The sequence below is a fragment of the Oreochromis niloticus genome, linkage group LG13, assembly GCF_001858045.2.
Source record: "Oreochromis niloticus isolate F11D_XX linkage group LG13, O_niloticus_UMD_NMBU, whole genome shotgun sequence".
Classification (NCBI taxonomy): Eukaryota; Metazoa; Chordata; class Actinopteri; order Cichliformes; family Cichlidae; genus Oreochromis; species Oreochromis niloticus.
This window is the reverse complement of record NC_031978.2, coordinates 29,900,289-29,918,709: the sequence shown is the minus strand read 5'-3', so window position 1 is coordinate 29,918,709 and position 18,421 is coordinate 29,900,289. Positions and strand designations below refer to the sequence as shown.

General features: G+C 42.1%; 1 long non-coding RNA gene across 4 annotated transcripts in view; it reads left to right on the top strand.

The window, feature by feature from the left end:
• LOC106098758 (uncharacterized) overlaps positions 1-18,421 on the top strand; it is a 462,577-nt gene that overhangs the window by 200,678 nt on the left and 243,478 nt on the right. For all 4 annotated transcript variants that reach the window (XR_003213587.1, XR_003213591.1, XR_003213593.1 and 1 more), the window contains one exon: positions 17,103-17,192. This is a non-coding gene — a long non-coding RNA (uncharacterized LOC106098758). The remainder of the gene's footprint in view (positions 1-17,102; positions 17,193-18,421) is intronic.

The following is an 18,421-nucleotide window of genomic DNA, read 5'->3' as shown; positions in this document are numbered from 1 at the left end:
TGAGATAATGATGGCTTTGACAAAACATTATTCAATGCCGTGGAAATAGCGGAGCATTGAAAAATGGATGTTCATTTTTGTTCACCTATGTCCCTTGATATTGAATGTGCCGTTCTAATAAATTACTACAGAATATTGAATGTATGGTGTGATAGATCAATCAATCAGGTAACACGCAGCGCAAAATCTGAAAGATCATTATGCATCTTATCCTCTTTTTAATATCGTTAATAAATGATGTAGTAATTGATCGACTTGCTAATTAATCTCTTAAGCCCCTTTTCCATTAGTACCAACTCGGATCGACTCACTATGGTATTTAGAGTTTTCCATTAGATAATAGTACCTGGTAAAAATTCCTGTTCGGCAGGGGTCGCAAAGCAATCCAAGCAGCTACTAAAATGTGACATTGTCAGTGGTGTCACTTGATGAGTCATAAGAGCGTCTTGTTACGTCAAAACTGCCATTTTTGGAAACCGAGTCTGACAAAAAGCTACGGACCAAGTAGCAGGTATATCGTCTCCTTGATGTCCGTCTTTTTTTGTAGCTATCTTGTCGCACACTAATTACGTCACGGGACGCCCGGCCATGTTGCCATAACGACTAGTAGCTAAAATGGAAAAAGAGCTTTAACGTCCATCTAGTGACAAGTTCAGGGGTGGGGATTTTGGTAAGTTTCCCATTTACTTTTTTCTTCTTCTTTGCAATACCTAAATGTAAAGTTTATAACAGAAAAACTCTAAGGTTAAGCTGAATTAACATATTTGATTTGAAAGGTAACATCTTCTAGTTTCTATCTTTGTAGCCCATGAGGGAAATGCATTCTAACCTTAAGCCTAGGTCGTTTACCACTTGCCTGGTTTATGTCAAATAAACTTTAGTCATTCTGAGGCGAGGTTAGCACAACCACCATAAAATGATTCTGGAGAACCTGAACATGCCCAATATTGTAATGATGAAACAAACAAACAAACAAAAGCACTGGAAGAGTGTTGCATCAGTATTACTTTAAAGTTTGCCCTGCGCAAAAGACGCTCATATTTAATATTTAGCATCAATATGGCATCAATTCCCCTCTGTCATTAAACTTTGAATACTCTCCAACACCTTTCTAGGTCAAACAACAGCTGCATCAGAAATAAGTTGGTGGCTTTGATGAACTGCCTTTGATGACTGACAAAGTACTCTTGCGCAGTCTTTTGAAAATGGTCAAATGAACTCAAGTCAAACCGTGTCACGGCTGTATCGCAGTTCATCGCTTTCTCTGGTGCTGACTCCTTTTCTTGGTCCTACAGGGAGTAGCAGACCTGGCACTTTGCAGATTGTGCCGTCGACTACTGTAAAACACTGATTACAGTTGTTGAAAACCTTCCACCCCTCCAACAGCCTTGTTTTATTGCCTCCGTAGCGTGTGTCAAGATCTGTTGTGAGAGTGCCACTTAATGAAGCCTTACCTGAATTTATTTGCCAGTGCTCCTGTATAGACTGAGAGAGGAGGTACCAATTAATAGAACGTAAGAGGACCCAGTGATTTATAATTAACAAGCATGCGGGTTATAGTAAACATAACACTCAGTGTAATAGCCCAGGAGAGAGACGGGAAGTGGAGAAAGAACTAAGGAGGAGGAGGAGAACGAGAGAAAAAAAACAAAAAAACGAGTGTTGATTTGTCCCTTGGTGGATGAGCGGAGTCCTTGTGGCTGACGGGAGCTGTCTAAAGCGGCTAAATGAATAATCATCTGTGAGTTAGACTGGAGACAAACGCTTAACGAGGATGATGTGAACCTCACTGACATGAGGGGGCTGAAAGAGAGAGAAGAGAGAGGGGGACTGACAGAGAGAAAGACGGCGGGAAGCAAACATACTCGCCTCTAAAATGAATGGCGTGCACATTATAATGGCGATGAAGTTGCTTTACTCAACAGGCCGTAGCTGGGCTCCTCTGTAAGGCTGAGTAGTTGTTTGTCAGAATTTCTAAAAGGGCAATGAATCCCCCACTCATTTCCAGAGGTTTGCTGTCGGTGCATGACGGGAACAAAAGAGAAATTGCAGAAAGCAAATGTAAGGTTGACAACATTGACAGCTGAAGAGGGATCTTCTACAAAGCATTTATAAAACATCTTTACCCCCAAAACTTTGGCTGTTGGCGGGGCGTTCAGCTGGCTCACAAGTCTAAACTTCAATACCACAAATTTAGACCTGTCTCGCAGCTCTTATCATATGTCATCTCCTTCACTTTTCACTGTATATTTCAGGAATAAACCACGAGAGGCTACACTACAGTACAACAGCGAAGAGGCTTTGCTGTGTCAATCTAAAGCTCGGCGTCGAGTGGCTGATATCTTTAGAATAAGGCAAAGGTTCAACAAGTTGTGAATTTTCTAATGGTAACAGTTAAGTAATCATAAAACTTGTACATTCTGCTTACATAGTTCTGCAACAGTTGTCTAAAGGAAGAACTTCATCTGTCCGTCTATCCATTTTCCTCCACTCGTCCTTATCAGGGTTGTGGGGGAGCTGGAGCCTATCCCAGCTCAAAGAAAGGACTTAATGTAAAAAATATTATAATTTGTAGAATATTTGTATATCCATCCATCCATCCATCTTCATCCGCTTTATCCGAGGCCGGGTCGCGGGGCAGCAGCCTAAGCAGAGAAGCCCAGACCTCCCTCTCCCCAGCCACCTCCTCCAGCTTATCCGGGGAACACCAAGGCGTTCCCAGGCCAGCCGAGAGATATAATCTCTCCAGCGTGTCCTGGGTCTGCCCCGGGGCCTCCTCCCGGTGGGACATGCCCGGAACACCTCACCCAGGAGGCGCCCAGGAGGCATCCTTGTCAGATGCCCGAACCACCTCAACTGGCTCCTTTCGATGTGGAGGAGCAGCGGCTCTACTCTAAGCCCCTCCTGGATGGCCGAACTTCTCACCCTATCTCTAAGGGAGAGGCCAGTCACCCTTCGGAGGAAGCTCATTTCTGCCGCTTGTATCCGCGATCTCGTTCTTTCGGTCACTACCCACAGCTCGTGGCCATAGGTGAGGGTAGGGACGTAGATCGACCGGTAAATTGAGAGCTTCGCTTTTACACTCAGCTCCCTCTTCACCACGACGGACCGGTGCAGCGTCCGCATCACTGCAGCCGCAGCACCAATCCGTCTGTCGATCTCCGGCTCCCTTCTCCCATCACTTGCGAACAAGACCCCGAGATACTTGAACTCCTCCACTTGGGGCAGGAACTCATCCCCGACCCGGAGTGGGCACTCCACCCTTTTCCGACTGAGAACCATGGCCTCAGATTTGGAGGTGCTGATCCTCATTCCCGCTGCTTCACACTCGGCTGCGAACCGTTCCGGTGCGAGCTGGAGGTCCTCACCTGATGAAGCCAACAGAACCACATCATCCGCAAAAAGCAGAGATGAGATTCTGAGGCCACCGAAGCGAAAGCCCTCCGCCACTTGGCTGCGCCTAGAAATCCTGTCCATAAAAATTATGAACAGAACCGGTGACAAAGGGCAGCCCTGGCGGAGCCCATCACCCACCGGGAACGAGTCCGACTTATTGCCAGCAATGCGAACCAAACTCTTGCAACGGTTGTATAGGGATCGAATGGCCCGTAGCAATGGGCCAGACACCCTATACTCCCGCAACACCTCCCACAGGACACCCCGAGGGACACGGTCGAATGCCTTCTCCAGGTCCACAAAACACATGTAGACTGGTTGGGCAAACTCCCATGCACCCTCAAGTATCCTTGAGAGGATAAAGAGCTGGTCCAGTGTTCCGCGACCAGGACGAAAACCGCATTGTTCCTCCTGTATCCGAGGTTCGACTAGCGGACGAACTCTCCTTTCCAGCACCCTGGCATAGACTTTCCCAGGGAGGCTGAGGAGTGTGATCCCCCTGTAGTTGGAACACACCCTCCGGTCTCCCTTCTTAAAGATGGGGACCACCACCCCGGTCTGCCAGTCCAGGGGTACTGCCCCTGATCTCCACGCAACATTGTAGAGGCGTGTCAACCAGGACAGCCCTACAACGTCCAGAGCCTTCAGGAACTCGGGGCGGACCTCATCAACACCAGGGGCTCTGCCACCAAGGAGTTGTTTAACTGCCTCAGTGACCTCGCCCCCGGAAATTGGCGGGTCATTCCCCTCATCCCCAGACTCTGCTTCCTCCTCGGAAGACGTGTCAGTGGGATTAAGGAGGTCCTCGAAGTATTCCCTCCACCGCCTGACAATTTTCTCAGTCGACGTCAGCAGCGCTCCGCCAGCACTATACACAGTGCAGGTAGAGCACCGCTTTCCCCTCCTGAGACGCCTGACGGTTTGCCAGAATCTCTTCGAGGCAGTCCGAAAGTCTTTTTCCATGGCCTCTCCGAACTCCTCCCACACCCGAGTTTTTGCTTCAGCCACTGCCCGAGCCGCATTCCGCTTGGCCTGTCGATACCTGTCGGCTGCCTCCGGAGTCCCACAGGCTAACCAAGCCCGATAGGACTCCTTCTTCGGCCTGGTGGCTCCCTTCACCTCTGGTGTCCACCATTTGGTTCAGGGGTTACCACCACGGCAGGCACCAACCACCTTGCGGCTGCAGCTCACTGCAGCAGCTTCGGCGATGGAGACGCTGAACATGGTCCATTCGGACTCAATGTCCCCAGTCTCCCTCGGAATGCTGTTGAAGCTCTGCCGGAGGTGTGCGTTGAAGATCTCACGGACTGGGGCCTCTGCTAGACGTTCCCAGCACACCCCACGTTTAGGTGCACCGGGTCTGTCCAGCGTCCTCCCCCGCCACCTGATCCAACTCACCACCAGGTGGTGATCAGTTGACAGCTCAGCCCCTTTCTTTACCCGAGTGTCCAGAACATATGGTCGCAGGTCTGGTGATACGATTACAAAATCGATCATCGACCTGCGGCCTAGAGCGTCCTGGTGCCACGTGCACTTATGGACACTCTTATGTTCGAACAAGGTGTTCGTTATGGCCAAACTGTGATTTGGAAAACAACAAGAGAATACTCTTCTAAGAAACTTCAACTTACATCAAAGTAGGCAAGTTTATATCTGATTCTGGTTTTGATCCAGTTCTTGACATCCATGATGATGACTTTATACTAGTGCTGTCAGCTTTAATCTCGTTACAATGACGCTAACGCCATAACCGCATTAACGCAGCAAATCTCCGTTAGCGAGTTAACGGGGATCACCCTGTGCGTGGGGCTGCACGGCGTCAACGCGTTAGCGCGGTTAGCTCATTGACGCGTTAGCGCTGCACTACTTTATACATTTATCCAGTTAGTGTTGGGATTTAACAGAACTCGTTAATGGAGTTCAGAATGAAAACTGTATTTAGAATAGCTACATTTAATTGTAACTTTCATTTTGACTTTATTTTGTTGTGACATTGTGACATTGTTCGTATTTGGGAAACAGTTATGTTCACAATATGATTGTTTTCAAAGTCCGTATTATCCAGTCTAAAATTTAACTGTAGCATAGCAGCAATACATGAGTTGGTTGCTTACTGGTCTGAACTGCTAACTGTCAGCAGTTCAGACTCTCAGTTTCTGGATTGAGTTTGCGTGTCCTCCCTATACCTACATGGATTCTGTGTGCATACACCAGTGTAATACCAAAGACATTCTTGCTGCGTTAACCTCTAAATCTGAATAGATCAGGTGCAAATGAGAGCCCTGTCTAAGACAGCAGGGGTAATGGTTAAGAAATTGCATGAATAGAGAGGCTGACAAATTCGGTGGAAATTTTGAAGTATGTGAATTCTGAGTTTTTTCTAGATTTTTCTAGATACTAGTGTAAATAATTGAACAAAAATGTAAACTTTGCCTTCCCGAATTTTAACCTAATAGAATAGAATAGAATAGAATGCCTTTATTGTCACTATACAGTTGTACAATGAGATACAGAGCATCTCCTACTCAGTGTAAACATGCTGGGGGGGGGGTACAGTTCTGCAGCGCTATATACATATGGACAGTATTAACATATGGAAGAAGATGTGTATATATATATATATAAAATGTACAATTTACAAGCCGTAAGTAATATGTAATAAATAGTGTTATGTATGTACAGTTGAGTTATTGCACATGGGATTGGTATAAATAGTGTTATGTATATACAGTTATTGCACATAGAATTGGTATAAATAGTGGTGGTCCATAGAGGAAGTGGGAAGTGGGGGGCTGTGTTATCGGCGCATGTGTGAGTTCAGGGTGGTTATGGCTTTAGGGAAGAAACTGTTTTTGAGTCTTTGGGTTTTTGTGCTGATGCACCTGTAGCGCTTCCCTGAGGGAAGCAGGCTGAACATGTTGAAGCCAGGGTGGGAGCTGTCCTTGATGATGTTTGCTGCTCTGCTGAGGCAGCGGGAGGAATAAATGTCCAACAGGGAGGGGAGAGGGCAGCCGATGATCTTTTGTGCTGTCTTGACCACACTCTGAAGCCTCACACTATCTGCCTTGGTGCAGCTGCCGTACCATACCGTGATGCAGTAGGTTAGCAGGCTCTCAATGGACGAGCGGTAGAAGGTCAGCAGCAGGTTGGAGTTCAGCTTGTACTTCCTGAGGACTCTCAGGAAGTGCAGCCGCTGTTGGGCCTTCTTGATGACCGCTGAGATGTTTTCCATCCAGGAGATGTCAGCAGAGATGAGGACACCAAGGAACCGGAAAGTGTGGACCCTCTCCACACACTCCCCGTTGATGTAGAGGGGGGCCAAGTCGGTGCTGTGTCTCCTGAAGTCGATAATGAGCTCTTTGGTTTTCTTGGTGTTCAGTGCCAGGTTGTTTTCTGAACACCATGCTGCCAACTTCAGGACTTCCTCTCTGTACTCTGCCTCGTCTCCCTTTGAGATGAGTCCGACTACCGTGGTGTCATCAGCAAACTTGATGATGAGAGTGTTGTTGTGGGTCGGACTGCAGTCGTGGGTGTAGAGAGAATACAGGAGGGGGCTCAGCACGCAGCCCTGTGGGGAGCCGGTGCTCAGTGTGCGAGTGGAGGAGAGATGAGGGCCGAGTCTCACAGTCTGGGGCCGGTTTGTGAGGAAATCCTTTATCCAGGCACATGTGAGAGGAGGGAGGCCAAGAGTGACCAGTTTGGTGATGAGGATGTCCGGGATGATTGTATTAAAGGCTGAGCTGTAGTCCACGAAGAGCATTCGGACGTAGCTCTGCCGCTGCTCTAGGTGACTCAGCACAGCGTGGAGGGCTGTGGCGATGGCGTCTTCTGTGGATCTGTTTGCACGGTATGCAAACTGGTGGGGGTCGAATTCTGGGGGGAGGTAATCCTTGATGTGCTGAAGGACTAGTCTCTCAAAGCATTTCATGATTACCGGTGTGAGGGCCACAGGGCGGTAATCATTCAGGCTGGAGATGGGAGACTTCTTCGGCACTGGGATGATTGTGGCTGATTTTAGACAGGATGGGATGGCTGCCTGATCCAGTGAGAGGTTGAAGAGTCTGGTGAAGATGAGGGTGAGCTGGTGTGCGCATGCTCTTAGTACCTTGCCAGGTACTCCGTCTGGACCGGCCGCCTTCCTGGGGTTCACTGCTAGGAGCACACGTCTGACATCGTGCTCCGTTACAGTGAGTGGAGCGGTGCAGGAACCAGGTGAGGATGAGGATGGGAGCAGGGCTGAAGCAGATGAGTGTTGCTGTTGTGGTGTTTCAAATAGAGGTGAGAAAGTGTGTATGAACAAACCCTGCAGGTTTTTCATAGATGATGTTCTTAGTCTAGGCGTGTATTGAACGCAACAAGAAGTTGGCCCACTCACACACCACCCAAGCAAGAACCCAAACAATAGTATCTTCTAAAATGCTAAGCAGCCATTTATTTGCTTCAGCAGTGAGCAGTGCCAAAAATAACAAACAAAACTCCCTAATGGTCCCTACGCTTTCCTACACAAAATGAAAACCAAACAAAAGACAATTCACTTACCTAACTTTCTACATGAAAAACAGGAGAAAACTTAATCAACAAAAATGGCTTCTCATGCCTATTAGGCTGCTGCAGTGAAGAATATGAACAAGGTGAACAAAATACACGATTGCTACTTGACGAAACTATTTACAACTATTTACAAAATTGAGGTACTAACGCCAGACACACACACGAGGTTATACTTGCAAATCAATTTGGCAAAGACACTCTACACAGCAACGAATCACAAACACAGGTTCTTTGTTGGATGGTGGAGGTTAGGAGAGAGAGGGCCAGGTGGCTGTCATCTGGTAGTTAAATACTGGAGGTGATTATCCAATTATCCAATCCAAGGACAGGAAGAGACTCCACCCAACTACTCAGCAGGCACGCCCAGGTGTCCAACTCCTAAAAGAGAAAGGGGAAAAAACCCACAGCCATCCTCTGGTGGGAGGAGTCACGCATAAAACAAAGCACTGACAACACTGGATCATAACAATGAAAATTGTAAGATACGGTTTTAAAAGTAAATAAGTACAGTGTTTTTTTTTTCCCAGTCAGATTGAACTGTAGATTGAACTGTGATAAGAGTAGCAATAGGCCATTGAAAGAAAGTGAATGGCTGGCATGGGTGGCCAGTCGTTCAGTTAGACAGTTATAGATTTTAGATGTTTGGTTTTTAAATGGCATGACGAATGAGAGCTAATACTATAAAGCAAAAATGAGGACATCGTTTTGTTGCTTGTTTCTCACGGTATCATTCAACTTCTGCTGAGTGCTGATTGGCCATCTGGTATTGTTTTATGTCACTTTCTATTAAGCTCATTGATCCTCCCTCTCTGTCTGTGGCATGTGGTTTATCATCGCACATCACTGTGTGTGTCTGTAATACAAATATGGTACAGTGGTATGATTACAGTACATGATGGTCTCTGTCTGCGTGTGCGATGATGCGAGCCCTCCAGCTACACTTACGTCCACGGCGGTGGTGATTAGGCTGTTTATGTAGTGTTTGCACTAAAGTCAGAGCAGAGCAGTTTTAATAAGGGAATATATGATGTCACTGGGTCACCACAAAGGACTGTGGTGTTGAGTAAACGTCTAGAAATATCTTGGGATGTCTGATTGTACACATCTTCACCATATATATTACGCTGATTAAAACGGAATACTTTTCTGAAGACCAACACTGTTTCAGAGTTAAAGATATCTAAAGCTATATTTTGATTAAAATGTTGGACACACAATATTCATAATTCTCAAGAGGTAACAAGGTTCAATGTACAGTACAAAAGTTCAGATGGTTGATTATTGGCCAGATGTAGCAGTGAAGTTAGTAGCTACTGAACACTTTGCTTCCAAGGAGTCAGGATTTTTTGTAATTTTTTTTAAGTAGTCTCATTCCCCAGGCATTTCTGAAGGTCTTTCAAAGTTTTACTTTTTTACTAGAAGCCTGTTACAAAAACACACAATTTGTTCCAATTTCTTTAGTTGAATCTATGTGAAAAAAACAAAACAGTCTGACAAACATAAAAGTGTATTTTTGCAACAAGGTGAACAGGGTGATTTAGCTAAAGAGCTATTGGCTAAAAACCTGCCATGCAATGCTGGTGAAAAAGAGTGTACCCACTTTATTTTTTGCATGTTTATCACATTTACATGATTCACGTCATCAAACAAAATTTTAATTCTACACAAAGAGAAACAAAGTGAATAGAAAGTGAATCATTTTTAAATGATTACAAACCTCACTGACCCTTTAAAGCTAAAAAACACACAATGGGGACGTCATGGATTGGCCTTCCCAGAGCCCAGACCTCGATGTGGGATCATCTTGAAAAGAACAGAACAAAAAGCTGCCAACATCCAAAGAATAGCTTTGAATGTCCTTCAAGAAGCTTGGAGAGCTATTCCTGACGACTTCTTAAAGAAATGACAAGAAAGTCTTGACGAATGCTCAATCATCAAATTACAAGAAAGTTTGCCTTAGAGAGTTCAGGTTGTTTTGAAGAATAAAGGTGGTCATACCAAATATTGCCTTTCAGCTTCATTCACATTGTTTGTTGAACTATGTTTTTGCCTTATATACAGTATTTCCATCTTTGTTCGTACATTTCACTAGATTGTTACACCTGATTTCCATTTCCCTAGCAAAATATAAAGAAACAAGTTGTTTTGCAGTTTTGTACTATAGGTTGGCCTACATGTTCAGCTATAATTTGATCAATTTATAGGAGGACCACTTAATGAAGACTTAAAGTCCTTAAATCTATAGAATTGGGTAGATTTTATTGCCAAATTTCTTAGCCATGACTTAGTCAAACCTTAATCCACAGATGAGTTCAAATTTATCTTATGGTAAAAAGCAAACAGAGCAACATATTTTCACTCCTAACTTGTCACCGCAGTGCAACTTGGTCAAACCCCTGCTTGCTTCTCATTATATTTTCCCTTTAAAATCAGTTTTTTAGGCATAGGAACTCGCATTTATCATCATTTCCACTGTGAGGAAGAACACAAACCTCACAATCATCTGACCTTGGACCAGATCTTCCACCAAAATATAAGCATAAGAGTACCTGGAACCACTTTGACACCACCTTTTTTGTCAGTAATTTAGTATGGTAGGTTTCAAATGCTAATTACTTGCTCAGGTTTAGTCAGTGCCATCCATCCATGTCAGGAACCTATCCCGGCATTCCTAAACATTGCTTTGATTACAACTACTGAGAATGAGTTCAGGAGGAACTTTAAAAAAAAAAGTAAGTTCTTAATCAAATGAGAGTTGTGCTGCAACCAGCAGCATGTAATTTAGGGCAACATAAACATAAGCATGGCTTTACGGCCCCTCTGTGAGCAAATCCTTGGATAATTTCCATGGTTTAGTATTCACACTTACTGCACGTGCCTCTGGTGTGACCATGCCTTTATGGGGTACCATCTTAAATGCAATGAAGCTATTGTCTTAACTGTTGTTTGTTGTGATGGCTCAATACAGGCTATGTTGTGTTTGTAGTAGTTGAGGAAAAAGAATCACTTTCTGTAGGTGGGGTGTGATTGGGAACCTAACTGTGTTCTCTCATCATGATGATCACTGGTGCAGTGCGTACTGTTACAGATAGTGGTGTAGTAGTGAGATTTAGCTGTCAATATGAAATTCACAAAAGTGCTTCTAGCCTTCACCACTCAACCAGGAGAACATATCAGGATGTCCATAAAATTATGACAAATTTCCCTTTAATCTTTTTCCTCCTCTTTGGAGGATAACGTAACCATCCACACACTAAGATCGCCTACACAGCGGACCCCCATCCACAATGAAAGGTGCTGTTACCAGTCAGGCCAGCTGTGTGCGTTACACAGCCAGAGCAAGGAATACGATCCCCCTCTACCTTCTGCCCTCATTTCCTACTCAGTTTCCTACTGGGGCTCATTTATTTACATTAGTGCTAGGCAGAAAGGCATCAGAGGAAGTCTTAAAGTAGAGCCACAATGGCCGATTTAAGCTGCCACCCGAAAACCTTTTTTCCCCCCCTCTCTCTTTTCGAGTAAGAGGATTTGTGTCTGGTCTGTGTATCAGACCTCTCTCTCACTCACTCTCTCTCTCTTAGGGACAAAGTCACCCCTCACACTTACTCTGAGAAAAGTAGCGTCTTGCCGCTAGCTGCCTGGCTAATGACATTTATCCTTATGGAAATGGAGGAGTGAGTGGAAAAGGCTTTAGATGCAGATTTGGACACACATATACACCTGAGACGGGTGGCTACTTTTATGGCATGCATGCTCAATGATTCACACACCTCTCTCCACACACACACAAAAGTGTATACACGCACACACCCTTGTAGCTTCTTATCCCCTAACTGGCCACCAGTCAAAATAAGCCTTATTCTCTGGGGTTTATATTTTTCTCCTGGCTGGGCTTGGCTAGGCACACTCAGCTAAGATGGCAGCCAAACAATCTCTCCTCTCCTCTCATTTCCACCGTTTCTTTCTTTCTAATGCTAATGCCTGGATGGATATATCCCCCTTTACAACTGGCATGCAAGAAGGCAAAATTTCTGATTAATTCCAAGACAAAGTTTCATATCAGGTCAAAAGCTGCTTCAGAAGAAAGGAGGGGGGATGTCACACTTTGTTTTCAGACAGATAATTAAAACAGTTGATAGCACTGCAGGGCAGGTCTGGCCTCTTTTTTAGAAATATTACAACTCCAAGAAAGGTTTCATGCAGGACCTAAAGATAGCCAATATTACAGAAATTAATTCTCTCAGACATCTTAATCACAGGGCCTGCACTAAAGCTTTAAATGAGCTGGTTTTTATACAGCGCTTTCTTACTCTTCCTCAGCACTATCTGCAACTTCCCTCATTCCCTTTTATCTTTGGTTTTTCTACATTAACACATTCAAACTCCAATAGATGCATCAGAGAACAATCGACACACCATCACACACTCAGACACACTCAGTGTCTTGCCCAAAGATATTTGGCATGCAGACTGGAGCAGTGAGGGATCGACCCTCCAATTAGTAGATGACCTGCTCTTTCTCCCTAACTAAAGCCACCCTTTAGGTGCCAGTATTTTAGTAGATTCAAAGAAAGGCACTTAAAAATATCAGTTTTAAGTTGATATTGTCGTTTATTTTGTCATTGTATTTATGCTGGTAGCAACCTTAATATGAAGAGTGGCTAGATTTGTTTATCTCCCTCTTTTCTGGCATTTGTTTCTGACAATATGTGACCGAGCTACGGAAAGGGCTCAAGGCTGCATTTGATTACAACAAGTGTTTTTTGCTAAGCAAATGGTCTACAAATTCCACATAAAAAGCATACTAGTACTACCATAAAAAAGCACAAGAGCACACTTACGACACAATCTAAGAATTTATCAACAAAATGAAACTGAAAACTGGCTTTTATTAAAAGGTGCTTTCCGTCTGCAGTTAGAGTAGAAAAACACTATATAAGTTCTGTCTATTTCCCAGTTATTAACCTCTTAACATTGACCAGGTCACTGGTGATCCATTCAAGTTTAGGGAAAATGTTTTTCAGAAACCTCTAATGCCAAACTCAGCGTATGACTTCACTTGAAATATAACATCTTCTAGTTTCTGAAAAATATTTCCATTTAACATGTGGATAAAACAAAAAGCCAACACTTACCAAGATGGGTCATTTGTGAAATCTTGCACTGGGGGTAAAATTGCACCTTGGGGGTAAAACTTCACCCTTAGATAGGTTGCCTGGTGGATGACCCAAGAGAACACACAAGCAGTAGCACAGAAGCAGGTGATACTGGGATATTACCTGCTATTACATTTGTACAGCTTATATGTATTAAAACACATTATAAAATGTAGAAACATTTATTTATATAATTTTAGTAAGACAGCTGTCCAGTCTTGTCAAAAGCACTGGTGTTTGCTTTTGCAGCTGTGTGCTTTTTTACAATACATAAGGTACACAATTAACACAATAACACATATAGCAACACTGCAAAGAAATGGTAAATATAATTTTCACATCTTAAATATTACTTTAAAGTTAATCTTTTTTTCCTGTATTGACATAAGCTAGTGTTAGCTTAATTTACCGTTGCAACAGTCTTTTAATAATAATTCATCTAGATTGATTCTTTAACCCTGTAATGTACTTGATACATTATTTTTTGTAATTTTTTAAGACCTCATTAGTATTTTGTTTCCTGAAAAACCGAAATTGCAAAATAAAATTTTAAGCAATAATTTAGACAACAATGCCGGATATAGCAAAATAATACACTTAAATTCATATATGCAAATTAATGTTTAATTTATTTTTTAAGTTGTCAAAAGGTTCAGTAAAATCCACAAATTAAAAAAAAAACTAGGATTCTCTGGCAGTCATTCGCAGGGCAAATATTAATTCATCTTTGTAATTTCTAACTGTAAAATTTAGTAGAATAACTTTGAAACAGTTTAACTCATTCTTTGAGTCTCCCACTGAATGTGATTTACATCAATTTTATGCTCATTAACCCATTCACTCTGCTGTCTTTCCAACTATTCATTTGTTTTTATTTCATCCACCACATTTTGTACAATACGTCTTTAGACATATCAATACAAATGCAGTGCTAGCTTTAAAGTCCACAGTCCTAACATTTTCAGTCTGGCATGACCCACATGTGAAAGCTATTTTGGAAAAAAAATCATCATAACCATGTCTGTGAATCCCAAGTCTTCTGTTAATTTATATCCATCGTACAATGCTTTGAAGGCCCGTGTCATCTTTCTGACGTCTCTTCACCATACTATTATTAAAAATAACACTGCAGCTCTTAAAATACCACATTCAAAAGGCTCGCTCAGCTACCTTCAGAAGTTGCACATATGAAGCCTCCTACACTTGTAGTGGAGTGGTGATTGAAAGTCTTTGTCAGAATGGTTACAGCTCTCTCAGTGCTTTCAAATTTACCTTTACAGGTCACAAACACACACACACACACACACACACACACACACACACATAGTTGTGTCTCTGGAAGTTTGGCTGCTATTTGGGAGATTTAAAGATAAGACGATGGCATTTCAATAAAACACAGGAATGGTTTATGGTTCACCCTGAGCTCAGCACGGTCACTTAGGAGGCTCATCCTCTCTGGTTATTAATTTTCTATCTGAGGACATGTGTGTGTGTGTGTGTGTGTGTGTGTTTGAGAGTGTGATTTCTTGCCTTCTCCTTTTCCTTAGCCATTTTGGCTTCTCTTGTGCTCTTTTCTGCACGTCCTCCCTCCTCCTTCTGTCTGAAATGAAGACATACGAGGACACTCCCTGGAGGTTGCAGTAGTGTGGTTGTGGCAGCGCAATAAAGAATCTGGAGGTCAAATGTACACCGATATCCTTCGCCCCTCACCTAGCAGTGCACACACACACACACACACACACATGCACACAAAGACAGCCAGAGAGGTCAAATGTACAATGCCAGAGCTGGTTACATAAACCAGATGGCCATGGCTGGCATGAAGCAGCTGACATCTAAGAGTTCTGTGTATGTCTTTGTGTTTGTGAGAGGGTGTTGTATCCTCTCTTTCAGTAAAAACCACCAGGGACCTTGTTTGTTGTCTGCACCCCACAAGGGAAACACTGTCAGCTTTACATGCGCACCGGTTCACACCACACACGTGCACACATACACACAAGTCAGAGGATTCTGTCTGATAAACAAGGTCTGTGTCTGAGTGTGTGATGGTGTGTAGATTGAACTTTCCCTTGTGTGTGTGTCTGTGTGTAGCGTCCCAGAAAGAGAAAGTATGCGATGATGGGACCGGGAGGGTTTTCAAAACGCTGAGCAGATACAACCCAAAACCTGACACTGATTGGCACCGTATCACTGATGGGCCACACACACACACTTACAGGGACAGCCTTCCAAATTGAACCCTTTTGTCCTTTTCTCTGTGTTAATTCTATCATATCATTGTTTGAAGATCACAGGGACACTTGTTTTATTTGTAAGAACTCTTTACAGTTATCTGTACTAAGAATGAAATGAGTGCACACCGAGCCACATGATTCTATTTGATTTTCTTAAATATTCTGGAAATTAAAAATAAAATTCTGGCAATAATGTTTTTATTTATGATTCAAATCCAATTATCTAATTTGTCAGTTAAATCCTCTTTTAAAACCTATTTAAGTAAATTTATTTTATTTAAAATAGTGGATGGAACTGAGGAAAGGAACTCAAGAGTGAGAGTAAACATTGCAACCTTTTAGTTATTCCACAAAATTCCTTCAGAGCCCTTCCACAGAGGTTTCTCAGGCAAGGGTGAAAGAAGTTTTCAGTTTTTAAGTTACATTACAAATGAATAAGACATCGTACATATAAAGCATTAATAGATGGAAAGTATTTGCCTAATTTATGCTTGAAGAAAACACGAAAAAAGTTATTTTTTTAAACAAAATTATGTTTTAACAAAACAATATGCTAGTTAGACGAAACAATGGTCTTCAATTAGCAATATAAAACCGGGTCTGCTGCATTATAGAAGCCCAGCAGTAGATCAAAAGCTTTGAGGTGCCTTTCATGCCTATGTTTTTGTATATTCTAGATTTTTTTTTTCAGATTTATTGAAATAAATAAGAGAGTTGATTAAAAAGCATGGAACTAAAAAAACTTAAATTTGACCATGGGGGGCACCCATACCAAGGTTTCCATTGTTGAGTTGGCCACAAAATATTTCAATAACACACAGCAAGACAGAAAGGTATTTACAAGCCAGCTGATTCTTCAGAAAAGAGTTTATTTTTCTGCAAAATAAGTCGGGAGCCTGATCATTTTAAGCCTATTTAGAGTATGGAAGACACAAGGTAAAAAAGCATGGGGGTCAGATATAAATAAAAGAAAATCATCTGCATAATGTAACACTTATCTATGACCATGTGTCATTAAGAACTCTTATCGGCGTACTACAAATGACTAATGAAAGGACTCAGCAGCAACGAAAAGTGGTGAAAGCAGGCACCCTGCCTTGTTCCTCTGGCTATTACAAAATCTTAAGAATAAATAATATTAATACAAATTCAAGAGACTTGACCTGTATACAGTAATTTATTTAAAAAAAAAAAAAGGTTTTGCCAAACCCAAATCTTTCCAAAGTATGAATTTTATTAGTTGTCTTTCTAGTTTCTCGAAAGCTTTTCGTGCATCCAGACAAATTAATAGCTCTCAACTGAGGGGTCTCAGGGGTGACAGGTAATATTTAACAGGTACATCAGACTGAAAAAGGAAAACCTGTTTTTAATATAACCTGTCTGGTGCCAAGAGATAATGCCAGCAGCAGCTTTTAATCTCAGCTAAAAGTTTTACAAGCTTAACAATAAAATTTGATTTTAAATTATAAGATTATAAGAATTACAGAAATGTAGTTCTTTTTTAATTAAGTCTTTAGCTTCTCTCAGAGCCGCGAGGTTACTTTTGGTGTTTGCTGTAGGAGAATCCTGATGATATTTAATTTTTACCGAAGACTGCAAGAAAAATAAGATTGTAAGATTTGAACAAAAAAACACAACAAAACAAAAAGAAAGTAAAAGACAACATAATAAGAGTAATAACATCTAAATCATTTTATAATTTAACATCACTCTTGTGAATAACTATCATTTCTTTTTCTTTCTGTGTTTTTATCTGAACACGCAGAGAATGAGCCAGGTCCCAGCAGAGACGCTTCTTACAACAGAGGGGACTCCCAAACCTAATATCCACAACACAGAGGCTCCTGCTATAAAAGTGAGCCTCCATATGAAAATATACATTCCTCAGTCATTGCTTTTATGAATATGATACACACTGGCCATAAATTACGCCAGCTGCATCTAACACTGAGAGGTCAAAGCACTTTATTGTGACAGTATAAACCTAGTCTGGATTTATACTGGATTGTATGATGGAATGGGGATTGTGTCTGGGATAAATATAAAACAGCTGTTTACAGTACATGCAGCACTTATGTGTTTGAACATCACATAATGCTAACTCATTATTCAGTTGCTTCTGGGCACAGCAGTAACTGTGTGTGCTAAAGACCTGTTGGGCAATGGCATCAGGCAGCATCCTAATGTAGTTTCTGTGCATGTGTGTGTGAGAATGTCAAAGATCCTTCATCCAAACCCCCCACCGCCACCCACCATCAGTACACACACACACACACACACAGAAAAGAAGAATGTCAGAGTTTCACACTGAGTGACAGCTACGACCATGACAATCCATTCTTAACAGGTTGAGTTTTTGTCACTGCACAGGGAGTGATCTAAACACAAACTGTCCAGTAAAGAAACAAAACACCAAATTCTATTTAGTACTGTTAATGTTGCTAAAATTGAGTTTAGTTTACATTTTATTTATGTCACTCTTATTGTTATAGTTTTATTTATGAAATATCTTTGGAATGACACATCAGAAACTTGCTCAAAATACTATATGATTATATTTCATTTCATTAGAAACTTGTTGTACCATATCATAGAACATGACTTATAGGTAAGAACTGCATTACACCCAACATGTCAGTGTTGATGTCACCCTATATTTCTGCCTACTGTTTCAGTCCTTGCACCGACTCCGGGAACCACCTGTAGGCTCTTGAGGGATGTTTACTCATCACTCCCCAGTTTCTATGTCTGCTATATTTGCAGAGAGTAATGAGCCTAGACGGCAAACTGTAGTAATATTCAAATGCTCTAATAAATCAAGTGTGAGTTGTCAGGCTGAATTATTATAAATACTGGCACAGTTCATTTCATATTTAAAAACATAATAATATGCCATCCAAAAATAAGCAGATTCCTTTAATTGTAGCCAAGTATCCTTAGCAAGACACTGAAGCCCCAATAGCTGTGATGTGTGAATGGGAAGGCTCCAACCCAATGTTAGTCTGCAAAAAACATTGGTGTCACAATAAACGCTCTAAAATTCACATTTCTTTTATGATGCTAAAATTGTTGTTGATGTTCTGT